Here is a 14,798-nt window from a genome sequence, read left to right as displayed (position 1 = left end):
TAATATTACTTAGTTCCCAATATCTTCTGTCATTTCTGATAAATCAAGTTCATTCTTTCTTTCTGCTACAAAGTATTGGATATAGAAACATGTAATGATTTTTTTTCTAATGTAAGGATATGTATTTGCATAAGTCTACAAATTTTGGTGAAGATTGATTATATACAGCTGATTTCTAAAAGGATAGGTTCTGTGATCATTTCACAAGCTGGAATCCATCAGCAATAACTTAACATGTTAGTGGTTTTCTAACACGTAGACACTTTATTTTTGTTGAGGATTTTATAATCATAAATTAAGGGCCAGGGTTTAAAGAAAAACTTTTGTTGTACTTAGTATCAGCCAATTAAGGGTTTGGAAATCAGCACCAGGACTAGTATGGATGTAGAATAAAGTGTGAGGCTGTAAGAAGTGGGATGTGATTTATAGATCTTAAACTAATGCATCATATTATACAGTGCATAAGTGTAAGGCTTACAAAAAAAAAATTGACATCTAATATAAGCAAAGAATCATCCTGGAAATTTCTTATTCTAGAGTGCTGCATATCTCTTTGCTGTGTACAGCTGCATCCCACTTCCTTTGTATGGTGGTTTCCTTTTTGTAGAAAGTGAGTGTTTTTTATTTCATCATCAGTTGTTGTAACAGGAAGATTATTTACTCTTCTTTGAATAGGTTGAACCATATCTGCCCATTGGGTTGAATTCATATTCCTATGATTTATTGCAGTCATATTCAAGGATTTGACTGTAGTTTGATTTAGTTGACCTCAAATATTCCTTAAGTTTGATAATATTTTACCTCAGCAGAAGGATGGTTCCAACAGACCTATCCCCAAAAACTGATGACAGTTCATCTCTGTATATGGTAGTGTTAGATTCGTGATATTAAGAGTCGAATGCTTATACCATGAGAAATATGGTATCTATTAAGGTCATATCCATGATATAGTTATATGACAGATTGATTAGAGAAAACAAGTAAGAAAATATACAAAGAAAAGTAGACATTTCTGATACTTTTGAGTTTGGATTTGTGCAGTCCAGAGTGGTGCTGTAGTGCTGATAATCCTTAAAGGGAAAGATTCACTAAATGAAAAATTTAAGCCATAGAAAGAAATTACACAATTTATATGCACTGTCATATTTCTATTAATACTGTATTTCTGTTGCTTACTCATGAGGGCCATTGACTTCTTGTTTAGGCAGTAGTCAATGCAATTAGTGATGTATGTTCCTTGTTTAGAGATACTGGAGTTTGGAGCGATCAGACCAGAATATATCTTTGCAGTAAAGAATACAAACCTTAGTATGGTGAGATTCCCTTTAGTTTTATATTGAATTGCTTGTGAATAGTTCAAACAACATTGTTGATTTTCTTGTTTAACCTTTGAAGATGCATCTGCTTACAAATTATAAAACAGTCTTCAGCTAAATTCATGTGCAGATTCTGTAATAACATGATTCAGCAGTTGAATGCCATCTCTTTATCTTAGGAGGACTTCCTTTGGGTTAACTTTCCATGTGATGATAGTATTATCCATATTTATTATAGGTTTGGAAACTGATGGCATCACTGAAAATGTTTCCTTGATAAAAATTATATTTCCTTATAAACTTATAATAAAGAAAATTTAACATGCAATCATCCTAATATGTTTGCATCTCTATTCAATATGTCGTTTATGAGTGTCAGATGCAACTGCTCCATAGTTGTCAAATGATGATGAAGATACTTTGCAGTTCTGGGGAATGGAACTAGTATAGGGATGTTTACAGGGGTGGGGGGGATCCTGGGAGTAGAGGCAAGATAGGTACATGAAAAGCTTCATACTTAGTTTTGGCATTTTGTACCCAAAATGAAAAGGATTTAAAGGAGTTATCATATTTACTAGAGTCCAGTCCCTTTAAAGTATCTCCCACCATTGTAAGAGTTGCAGTATGGAAATTCTGAGCATCTGTGTTATTAAGAATACAGTTGTATTTTATGTTGATCTTGAAATTTTGTGCATGTCTTTTACATGGTTTTGTCACATGAGGAATATTAATTGTGTAAAAGATTACCTATAGTGAGGTAACCAAAGGCACTGTCAATATCATTTGCAGATTTCACAGTAGAAGAGTTTTTTATTTTAATTTTTATCCTACAGCATTTGATTGCTTTGGATATGAAATGGTGTTTTACAATTTCTTCTAATTTTCACAATTGCCTGGTGCTACTTTAGTGTCATGCTGCATCTTTCCTGGGCAGCCACCCTTCCATGGGGTAACCAGAATTTCATAAAAGATTTGAGTAGTATTTAGGTTTACTTAAGAACTTTCTGACATGGTTTTGTTCTGACGGTCTTTACACTGATAAATCTTGGTGGAAGAGACCATGTGCCAGCACAAGTAAGTAAAGAGACAGTGGAGTTAAGATTATGATGTAAATTACTTGTGTGTTTAGTACTTAGTTGGTTATTAAAGGAAATAACCTCAAAAGGAATGATAGTATTATATATTGCTTTATCAAACTTTTTAATTATCCTAAGTCAGATGACTTAGTCTTTAAACTTTCTAAACATATTATGGGACAGTAAAAGCATGCAAGTATAGATTATGAAAAATGGCCGCTATTGAAGGTGAATTTGTCCCCTTCACTCATGATTCTCTAATGCCCATCCAATTCAGCTAGGTGGTCATGATAAGTAAATTGATCAGATGTAGATCTACCCATCACATTCTGTGGGTTGGGCCATTCCTCGTATGTTTCCTTGCGCTTATTTAGTATTTTTTATTTTGCTTTGTCGCTGTCTCCCGCGTTTGCGAGGTAGCGCAAGGAAACAGACGAAAGAAAATGGCCCAACCCACCCCCATACCCATGTATATACATACACGTCCACCCACGCAATTATACATACCTATACATCTCAATGTGCACATATATATATACACACACAGACATATACATATATACACATGTACATAATTCATACTGTCTGCCTTTATTTATTCCCATCGCCACCCCGCCACACATGGAATACCATCCCCCTCCCCCCTCATGTGTACGAAGGTAGCGCTAGGAAAAGACAACAAAGGCCCCATTCGTTCACACTCAGTCTCTAGCTGTCATGTAATAATGCCCGAAACCACAGCTCCCTTTCCACATCCAGGCCCCACAGAACTTTCCATGGTTTACCCCAGACGCTTCACATGCCCTGATTCAATCCATTGACAGCACGTCGACCCCGATATACCACATCGATCCAGTTCACTGTATTCCTTGCCCGCCTTTCACCCTCCTTCATGTTTAGGCCCCGATCACTCAAAATCTTTTTCACTCCATCTTTCCACCTCCAATTTGGTCTCCCACTTCTCCTCGTTCCCTCCACCTCCGACACATATATCCTCTTGGTCAATCTTTCCTCACTCATTCTCTCCATGTGACCAAACCATTTCAAAACACCCTCTTCTGCTCTCTCAACCACACTCTTTTCATTACCACACATCTCTCTTACCCTATTATTACTTACTCGATCAAACCACTTCACACCACATATTGTCCTCAAACATCTCATTTCCAGCACATCCACCCTCCTGCGCACAACTATATCTATAGCCCACGCCTCGCAACCATATAACATTGTTGGAACCACTATTCCTTCAAACATGCCCATTTTTGCTTTCCGAGATAATGTTCTCGACTTCCACACATTCTTCAACGCTCCCAGAACTTTCGCCCTCTCCCCCACCCTATGACTCACTTCTGCTTCCATGGTTCCATCCGCTGCCAAATCCACTCCCAAATATCTAAAACACTTCACTTCCCCCAGTTTTTCTCCATTTAAACTTACCTCCCAATTGACTTGTCCCTCAACCCTACTGTACCTAATAACCTTACTCTTATTCACATTTACTCTCAGCTTTCTTCTTTCACACACCTAACCAAACTCAGTCACCAGCTTCTGCAGTTTCTCAGACGAATCAGCCACCAGCGCTGTATCATCAGCGAACAAAAGCTGACTCACTTCCCAAGCTCTCCCATCCACAGCAGACTTCATACTTGCCCCTCTTTCCTAAACTCATGCATTCACCTCCCTAACAATCCCATTCATAAACAAATTAAACAACCATGGAGACATCACACACCCCTGCTGCAAACCTACATTCACTGAGACCCAATCACTTTCCTCTCTTCCTACACGTACACATGCCTTACATCCTCGATAAAAACTTTTCACTGCTTCTAACAACTTGCCTCCCACACCATATATTCTTAATACCTTCCACAGAGCATCTCTATCAACTCTATCATATGCCTTCTCCAGATCCATAAATGCTACATACAAATCCATTTGCTTTTCTAAGTATTTCTCACATACATTCTTCAAAGCAAACACCTGATCCACACATCCTCTACCACTTCTGAAACCACACTGCTCTTCCCCAATCTGATGCTCTGTACATGCCTTCACCCTCTCAATCAATACCCTCCCATATAATTTACCAGGAATACTCAACAAACTTATACCTCTGTAATTTGAGCACTCACTCTTATCCCCTTTGCCTTTGTACAATGGCACTATGCACGCATTCCGCCAATCCTCAGGCACCTCACCATGAGTCATACATACATTAAATAACCTTACCACATAATATTTATTTATATATTTATTTTGCTTTGTCGCTGTCTCCTGCGTTTGCGAGGTAGCGCATGGAAACAGACGAAAGAAATGGCCCAACCCACCCCCATACACATGTATATACATACACGTCCACACACGCAAATATACAGACCTATACATCTCAATGTACACATATATATACACGCACAGACATATACATATATACACATGTACATAATTCATACTGTCTGCCTTTATTTATTCCCATCGCCACCTCGCCACACATGGAATAACATCCCCCTCCCCCTCATGTGTGCGAGGTAGCACTAGGAAAAGACAACAAAGGCCCCATTCGTTCACACTCAGTCTCTAGCTGTCATGTAATAATGCCCGAAACCACAGCTCCCTTTCCACATCCAGGCCCCACAGAACTTTCCATGGTTTACCCCAGGCGATTCACATGCCCTGATTCAATCCATTGACAGCACGTCGACCCCAGTATACCACATCGATCCAATTCACTCTATTCCTTGCCCGCCTTTCACCCTCCTGCATGTTCAGGCCCCGATCACTCAAAATCTTTTTCACTCCATCTTTCCACCTCCAATTTGGTCTCCCACTTCTCCTCATTCCCTCCACTTCAGACTCATATATCCTCTAGGTCAACCTTTCCTCACTCATTCTCGCCATGAGCCCAAACCATTTCAAAACACCCTCTTCTGCTCTCTCAACCACGCTCTTTTTATTTCCACACATCTCTCTTACCCTATTATTACTTACTCGATCAAACCACCTCACACCACATATCGTCCTCAAACATCTCATTTCCAACACATCCACCCTCCTCCGCACAACTCTATCCATAGCCCACGCCTCAAAACCATACAACATTGTTGGAACCACTATTCCTTCAAACATAGCCATTTTCGCTTTCGGAGATAATGTTCTCGACTTCCACACATTCTTCAAGGCTCCCAGGATTTTCGCCCCCTCCCCCACCCTATGACTCACTTCCACTTCCATGGTTCCATCCACTGCCAGATCCACTCCCAGATATCTAAAACACTTTACTTCCTCCAGTTTTTCTCCATTCTAACTTACCTCCCAATTGACTTGACCCTCACCCCTACTGTACCTAATAACCTTGCTCTTATTCACATTTACTCTTAACTTTCTTCTTTCACACACTTTACCAAACTCAGTCACCAGCTTCTGCAGTTTCTCACATGAATCAGCCACCAGTGCTGTATCATCAGTGAACAACAACTGACTCACTTCCCAAGCTCTCTCGTCCCCAACAGACTTCATACTTGCCCCTCTTTCCAAAACTCTTGCATTCACCTCCCTAACAACCCCATCCATAAACAAATTAAACAACCATGGAGACATCACACACCCCTGCCGCAAACTTACATTCACTGAGAACCAATCACTTTCCTCTCTTCCTACACGTACACGTGCCTTACATCCTCGATAAAAACTTTTCACTGCTTCTAACAACTTTCCTCCCACACCATATATTCTTAATACCTTCCACAGAGCATCTCTATCAACTCTATCATATGCCTTCTCCAGATCCATAAATGCTACATACAAATCCATTCGCTTTTCTAAGTATTTCTCACATACATTCTTCAAAGCAAACACCTGATCCACACATCCTCTACCACTTCTGAAACCACACTGCTCTTCCCCAATCTGATGCTCTGTACATGCCTTCACCCTCTCTATCAATACCCTCCCATATAATTTTCCAGGAATACTCAACAAACTTATACCTCTGTAATTTGAGCACTCACTCTTATCCCCTTTGCCTTTGTACAATGGCACTATGCACGCATTCCGCCAATCCTCAGGCACCTCACCATGAATCATACATACATTGAATAACCTTACCAACCAGTCAACAATACAGTCACCCCCTTTTTTAATAAATTCCACTGCAATACCATCCAAACCTGCTGCCTTGCTGGCTTTCATCTTCCGCAAAGGGGGCCAGGAGTGTTTTGAATTTTGTATTTTTTTCAGATTTTGGAATGTGCATATGCTTAATGAGATATCTTGGGGATGGGACCGAAGCCTTAACACAAAATCCATTTATGTTTCATGTATACCTTATGCACATAGCCTGAAGGTAATTTATACAATATTCTTTATAATTTTGCAGATAAAACAAAGTTCGTGTAATAGTGAATCATGAAACAGCTAAGGAGTCATAAATTCAGCCACCCATGTGGACAATCTGTGGTTGTTTGGCATCACTTTCATTCCTGTCTCTGAATTTATATGCTGCTAATAAGCAATCATTTTCTTACACTTATTCACACATAAGTTCCTAATAAAAAATATGAAATACCATTGATACAATGAAGAAAATAGTGTGATTAGGTGTTGAATTTTCCACTTGTAATTTCATGTCGTGTTCAGAAAGTTTCAGATTTTGAAGCATTTTGGGTCTTCATATTAGGAATGCTCAACCTGCATATGTGTATAGAAGGCAGAGCTAGAAATAGAACAAACAGAATATATCTTGGCATTTTTGACTGAAAATTTTATTATTGTTAGTCAGATGAATAGAAATGCCAGGAGTTTTGTGTAGGACATAAGTGAACACTGGCCTTCATAGATTCCATAACAGTCATATATAGTGTGTAACTACAAACTCATGTATATGCAATCATTTTATGTTCTTCAGTTACAGATTGCACAAAGGAATCACATGTATAAGTGATGCTTGTTTAAGTGCTCACTCTCTCTTACCATGACCAAACCCCAAGAAAGTTATGAAATTTAGTTAGCTTTCACAACTATAAACATTAACTGTAGCTTATAGTTTTGGTGATGAAAAGATCATTTGTACATATCCTCATATAGATATATAAAGTTTTGCTTTAGGAAATATTTCATTAAGAAATCTTTAAGTGATGCATAGAGTAATACATGAATACCATGTATATTTAGTGTGCTTAGCGTATGTTATCCAAAATATTACCTGGAAAGAAACTGTAGATTGTATACTGAATTTAGTGTGATGGTGTCATAACGCCTGCCCACTCTTACCCCAAATGAAACACCAAGGAAGGGTCTAGAGAGAACTGAGGTGGGATTGTAATGGGATATATTTGTTTGTAGATGTCAGGTACTTATGGTTCCTCGGCTGCCAGTGATTGTTCTGAGTGCCCTGTTGTGTGTGGTTTGCAGCACCATTACACATACTTTTTATGGGGTGGATGACTAGGCAGGTGAGGCATAGTTTGAGGTGGAGCAGATTATTTGTTTTTTGAGGACACAAAGGGATTTTTTTTCTTGTCTATACCTGATACCTGTATGTTTTCTGATGGCATTTAGTTTGTGTGTTGACTTTGTGTTTATGTTTTTGGTGGATGGTGTGCAAGTCATGTTTGTCATAATTTGATGACTAGCAATGCTTGTTGAATTTTGATAAGTGGGATTAATTGGGCATTTAAGTTGTTGAGAGGGTGCATTTTGGATTCATTTCTGTTTAAGTTTAAGGTGACTGAAGACTTGTGGGGATGAAGACATTCTGTTTTGGATGAGCCAGTGGTCTAGTTTTGTGATGTGGTATTGCAAATTTGTTGTTGCATGCATTAGTTAGGATACTTTGGTGTGACTATGAGGTTGTCTGCATAGGAGAGGACCTTCACACTGTGGGTTGCAGGTAACTGAAGACTTGTGGGGATTAAGACATTCTGTTTTGGATGAGCCAGTGATCTAGTTTTGTGATGTGGTATTGCAGATTTGTCATTGCATGCATTAATTAGGATACTTTGATGTGACTATAAGGTTGTCTGCATAGGAGAGAACCTTCACATTGTGGGTTGCAGGTGTTGAAGGTTGTGTAGGAAGAAATTGAATAGGGTTGTAATAAGGACTGCTTCTCAGGGAACTCCATTGTAGAGCCTGAGGATTTTAGTGGTGAAGACTTTGTGTGTGATTCCAGCTTATTTGCCATCTGTTAAGTTGGTTAACCATTTTGTCTTTGTTATGGAAGGTGGTATCAAGTATCTTTTGCGTGAGAATGAGTTCTGGCAATGATGTTGAATGCTTTGTCGACAATTTATTGCCACTACGTTTACTGTATGGGAGTTAGGTTATGATTAGTCAAAACCATCCAAGATGTGTTGTGTAGGGTTTGTGTGTTATATGGTAGTGGAGTAGCTGGGTATGAAACCTTGATGTGTCAGTGAAAATGGGACATTTTGCTTAATTTTGTTGTAGATCAGTTTTTCACCGAGTTTGGGTACTGAAAATTGAAATGATATAGAGCAGTAAGAGGTAGGGGAAATGAGTTTTTTAGAAGGTTTTAGGACTGTCAGTTCATCGGCATTTTGGCACCCTGAAGATGTTAATGAAAGTTTTTGTCTGAAGAATTTATTTGCCATACTAGAAGTAGTTCAGCTCAATTTAAACTATGGGAGTGAAGCAAAGTAATTCACTGGCAAAATGACTGGCAATATAGATGGATTATGCAAATTAAAGAGAGAGGACAGACTAAGATATGAGTGAGATACAAGAGAGAAAAATCCGTGTTTGGTTAAGTATGAACTGCTTTGTTTATGTGGTGATATGGAAGATATGCATAACTAAGAGTGGTTTGAAGATCAGAAGAGATAAATGAAACCAAGAATGAGGTGTTAGGATAGAGTGAAGAACTAAGTAAGTAAGAGAGGTGTTAGCATTGAGGAGTGTTTAGAAAGATGTATGAAGATGATGATAATGTAACAGGCACAGTATGATTTATGTGGCTAATGGAATATTACGTTCATTTTTAATTACAAGTCTCCTATGATATGAAACATTTTCTTGAACAGTCATAGCATCATAATCAATTTAGATGAAAGCTTTATATTACATTATGTTTATAACAATATTGATTTCACACTGTTTCCTTGTGCTACCTCGCAAATGCGGGAGACAGCGACAAAGCAAAATAAAATAAATAAAATTTATTATAGTATTCATTGTTTTAAGTGGATAGTTAGGCTATCAATTCCTCAGACATATTTTAATGAAATTTTTTAAACTGTCTTGACCAAAGCTGAGCTTGAGGTATATATATATATATATATATATATATATATATATATATATATATATATATATATATATATATATATACATATATTTTTTTTCTTTTTTTTTTTCAAACTATTCGCCATTTCCCGCATTAGCAAGGTAGCGTTAAGAACAGAGGACTGGGCCTTTGAGGGAATACCCTCACCTGGCCCAAATCTCTGTTCCTTCTTTTGGAAAATTAAAAAAAAAAAAAAAACGAGAGGGGAGGATATATATATTATTTATTTTATTTTATTTTGCTTTGTCGCTGTCTCCTGCGTTAGCAAGGTAGCGCAAGGAAACAGACGAAAGAATGGCCCAACCACCCACATACATATGTATATACATACACGTCCACACACGCAAATATACATACCTATATATCTCAATATACACATATATATACACACACAGACATATACACATATACACATGTACATAATTCATACTTTCTGCCTTTATTTATTCCCATCGCCACCTCGCCACACATGGAATAACAACCCCCTCCCCCCTCATGTGTGCGAGGTATATATACATTACCTTTGATTATAACAAAGAAAATTTTATTTTTCTACTAGAAAGCTCAAATACCCCAAAACATAGCATATATTTTGCCTGACTTATATATGCTGTGAATAGCTTTTTAAGTTTTTGAAATTTGTCAGACATGTCATTTGCAATGTAAATGTTTCCCTTTGTAGTATGTATGTATAAAAATACACAAGGAGCAGTACATGTGGTAGCCTTGCATATGATAAAAGTAAGACAGTTTCACTTCCTCTTGTTGCAGCATGAAACATACGACTGTTTAAAATGTGTAGTTGGATAATGCTAATATAGTAAGTAATGAGTTGTTAGGTTTATCTAATTCATAAAGATGTATTAATTTCATTGTACACATGACATGTAGCAATTTTTTGTCATGGTAACTCTCTACTAGGACTGCCTTTAGTCATACAAGGCTGCAGTGTTAAGGAAATAGATCTCCAACTCAGAATTTTAACAATATCAGTACTGCCCTTTTTTTAAGCAGTTGTACTATTTGTAAATGGTGACCTTTCTTTAATCTGTATCTGCTTGGTAGCTGATGTGGTATGATTTTGTTACTAGAGCCTTGATGTAGGGAGGTTTGTCTCCTGCATACTATAATGTCTAGAACCAGTGGTGTGGAGGTCTGGTGAGTGTGATGTGCCACTAGTGAGGTGTGTGTTGCTTGTCTTGTCAGGCGGAGCCACATAATCTGCCCCCCGGTAGAGATGGTGGAAGCAGAGGGGGGGCTCCAGCCTCCTACAGACTCCCTAACACCACCCCCCTCTCTCTCCGATTCACTTTCTGCTGAAATACAGTAAGCGCATTGATTTTCTTACTATTTAGCATTATGGGCACTCTTCAGGAATTTTGTTTTTAGCTACAGAGATATGCTACTCTTGTTCAGGGGTTTGCATTTAAGTGTTAACAGTATTTGCAGATTTTTTGTGTGCAGAGTGCTTATAATGGCATTTAGAAACAAAAGAAGATTGATATTAAAGAAGGGTAAGTTTGATGAATCTTACCCTTATATTTTTTATTTATGGAAAGACAAGAGATTCTTAGCTTAGAGTCTGCTGTACATAAGGTCATATAATCTATAGACTTTTTTAATTCACATATTAGTCAAATTTAAAAGTAAATAGCTAGTCAGTTATTAGTTTTTGGTCTCCATATGACCTAGATTTGTTCATGATATGTGATTATTTCAGAGCTTCTAAGTCTTACACTGGAGTGAATTCAGTCAGCAAGCACTGTAATGACTTCCTTAAATTCTAGCATGATAAAATTTTTCATTATGATGCCAGCATATTATGAATGACTGCAGTTGGCATAATGTTTTCTATTAATGAAAGTGGCCTTGCAAGGAGGAATTCATGACACTGAACCCATAATTATGTTACCTTAAAATAGAGTTGATTATGCACAATGCCATGATATCTTCTGAGCACCATCTTTTGATTTGTTAAGCAACATTCTTCAGTTTTTTTAAGATTTCCCATAGATATGAAAAATTTGATGCAATATGTGCATGCCATTGGTCAAAGCAAAGTAGTGGAGGCTGAATCACTCAAGAAGCTTGAGGTAAGCAGCATGTTAGTATTAATGTTACAGTTACATGTATATCTGGGTGAACCTTTACTTATGATTTAACATAGTTGCATGGTATAATGCTTTATATTCTTTAATTTTACTTTGCTTACAGAAATATAGAAATATGTATAGTTATGATACAACATAAATTCATAGTCAGTGTGGCATAGATTGTAATTTTGTAAGCAATGTTGCAGTCACTGTATGGTATTACTCTCACTTTAGATATTTTTATCTTATTTTTTTCTTGTTCATAATAGCTTATAGTAGTGTATTTCAGATATTACACTGTGTGTTAGCTATGTTTGTTGTGGATTTCTTCTATTCATATTAAGTGTTATTGAAATAATGAAATTATTAATCTGTGCATTTACACTCCATAGTTAATGATTAACAGATCATTTTGCTTTTATAGCAATGATAAAATAAAGTGAGATACTCAAGAAGAACTTTAGAGAGAGTTAGAGCTTTCAGGCTGCATTTGCATACATCTCTTGAAAGTAAATTATTGCTGTATTCTTTCAAGCAAGGTACTCTGTCAGCTGTATAGGTAGTTAAGGTTTCAGTGTTAGAAATCCCATAAGTTTATATATTTTAATGTGCAGTAGGTTGTCTGGTGCAGTATTCTTCCAGAGGTCATGATGTCTGCATACTTTGACACATATCCTAACACTTTGCTCTCATGAATGCTTCCTTTTGTTTGTATATTGCAACTTATGTATGTCATGTAAGTGCTCACTTGTTGGTGTTGTGTCCAGATCATTATTCACATGTGTTCATACCATCAGTCCATTTCAGCATACTTGTCTTATTAATTATGCAATGCAAAATACTCTTCCTTCAGGTGAATTTTTTCAATATTTACTTTGTACTTTTGTTAATGCCAGTTTTTAGGAAATGCTTGTACTCCACAGAACTTTGTTGTCACTGATTCAGTACTTTACTGTAAACTTCAGGAACTTGGTAGTACACACGTTCTTTTTTAATACTTTTTATCACATCTTTCAGGTGTTTGGCATTTCAGTTTTAGTATTTAGCATGATCAGTATAGTATTCAAACTTGTATGCATATAGAATATAAAAAAAAAATTACTGATCTGTAGCACCATGCGATGTGTGGACTTTTTATGAACACATTATTTAGCTCCCTATCCACATCGTTCCAAGTCACTCCTCTCTGTTCAGGCTCTGATCGCTCAAAATCATTTTCACTCCATCCTTCCACCTCCAATTTGGTCTCCCACTTCTTGTTCACTCCACCTCTGACACATATGTCCTGTGGCACATTCTCCTTTGATTATTTTGTTATGTGCTGTTTCTGTTTGCTGTTCAATATTTGGTGGTCCTCTTGAAGTTTCTTCAGGAGTTCCCCAAAGGGTAGAGATATTTTGGAACTAACTTGTTCCATCTTCAGGATGGATCTGATAGTTCTGTTGTGGGTAGCTACTTATATATGATTCTGGTGGATCGGGTGGAGAGAGGTGGGCGGAGGTGATCGGCTAAGCTGATCACTCATTGGTTGCTTGGTTGGTATGAAGATCACAAAACTTCCCCTTTGATTTGAAGGCAGTGTTTATCATTCCCCTCTGATTTGAAGTCAGTGTTTATCATTCCCTCTGATTTAAATAGGAGTGCACAGCAGAAATGATGATTCCCTTATTAGTATTCATTTGTTATTATAATGCTGTTTTTTATGTGGACTAGAATTTATGTTAAGAAACAGAATGAAAATGCACGCGTTTCAAATAAGATTGTTTTTGTCCAGTTACATTTATCTCCACTAAAAATGCATGAGTATTATTTGTACAAAGGGGGATTTACATGGCTATTTTTTTATGATGATTTTATTGACCTAGGTGGGACTTTCAGCAATATATTACTGTTATAAGTCTTATTCAGCAGTATTGATTTCTTTAGTGACAGCAAAGAATTTCTAGGACATCATTTAGCTAGTAGAAGTAATAGATAGAAGTTATAGGCAGGAGCATTAGGGATGAGCTTTAGGTAGAAACATTAAGTGGAAGTAGTTGGTAGGAACATTAGGCAGGAGCATTAGGTTGAAGAATTAGGTTAGGACATTAGACAGAGGTAGTCAGTGGGATCATTAGGTAGGATCTTTGGGAAACACTGTGCTAGGGTTGCCTTCTTCCATTGGCCTTTAAAGGGTGAGGCATTAGAGGCTAAGGTGGCACTGTAGTTCACCTGATATAGATAGGGAGTGAAGATTTTCTTCAGGTAGATCTTTTCTAAGTTCTCGGATTCTAACTGAGCAAGTAAGTGTAATTCAGTAATATGAAATACATAACATCAGTTCTCTAGTTGCAATGGAAGGATTATCTGCTAATGATGAATCATACTGAAAATTTAAATCTCACAAATGTCCTTACTTGTTTCATAGGTAAGCAGTGTACATGTATATACGAAATAATGTACATTTTCAGAACAGTAAAGTACTGTTTATTTTTTCACAAAGAAGATAGTTAAGATTTATTTAAAGTGCTAAAAAGTCTGTGAAGTGAATGGTGTGTATCAGTGTGGTATGTGAGGGGCATAAACAGCAGTGAAGGTGAATCATGGAATAGAATGTGGGGTTTGTCTGTAGATGTTGGATTCTGGTTTCAGTACGACATACGTGACTGCTAGAGAGCAGATTTGTGGAAATGAAGTATTTTCCTCACTAGGTAGGATAATCAGTTAGATTTCAAAAAGAGAATAGTTATCATTTTAAAAGGCTAGGTAGCTTTCCTAGATATAACGTAATGAAAATGATTACAAACAGACATTGGGTATTTGAATATGGTACTGTCTAGAGGTTGATAAAGATACTGAAGAGTTTAAAGAATATAATTGATTAGATTATCTTATTAAGGAGAAAAAGTTTTGAAAATGCTGAAGCCTCTCAAAAGGTAAAATTGCAGACCAGAACCATAAAATGAGTCCACTAGAAACCAGCAATTTTGATAAGCAAAACCTATGGCAAGTTATTGAAGAGGAGGAG

The 14,798-nt window shown here is 37.1% G+C and overlaps 1 protein-coding gene across 1 annotated transcript in view; it reads right to left on the bottom strand.

The window, feature by feature from the left end:
* LOC139751082 (ATP-dependent RNA helicase DDX3X-like) overlaps positions 1-14,798 on the bottom strand; it is a 344,069-nt gene that overhangs the window by 184,710 nt on the left and 144,561 nt on the right. The gene's annotated exons all lie outside the window — the stretch shown is intronic.

The sequence above is a fragment of the Panulirus ornatus genome, chromosome 11 (assembly GCF_036320965.1).
Source record: "Panulirus ornatus isolate Po-2019 chromosome 11, ASM3632096v1, whole genome shotgun sequence".
Lineage (NCBI taxonomy): Eukaryota > Metazoa > Arthropoda > Malacostraca > Decapoda > Palinuridae > Panulirus > Panulirus ornatus.
The sequence above is the reverse complement of the archived record's forward strand: the minus strand, read 5'-3'. Positions and strand labels throughout refer to the sequence as shown.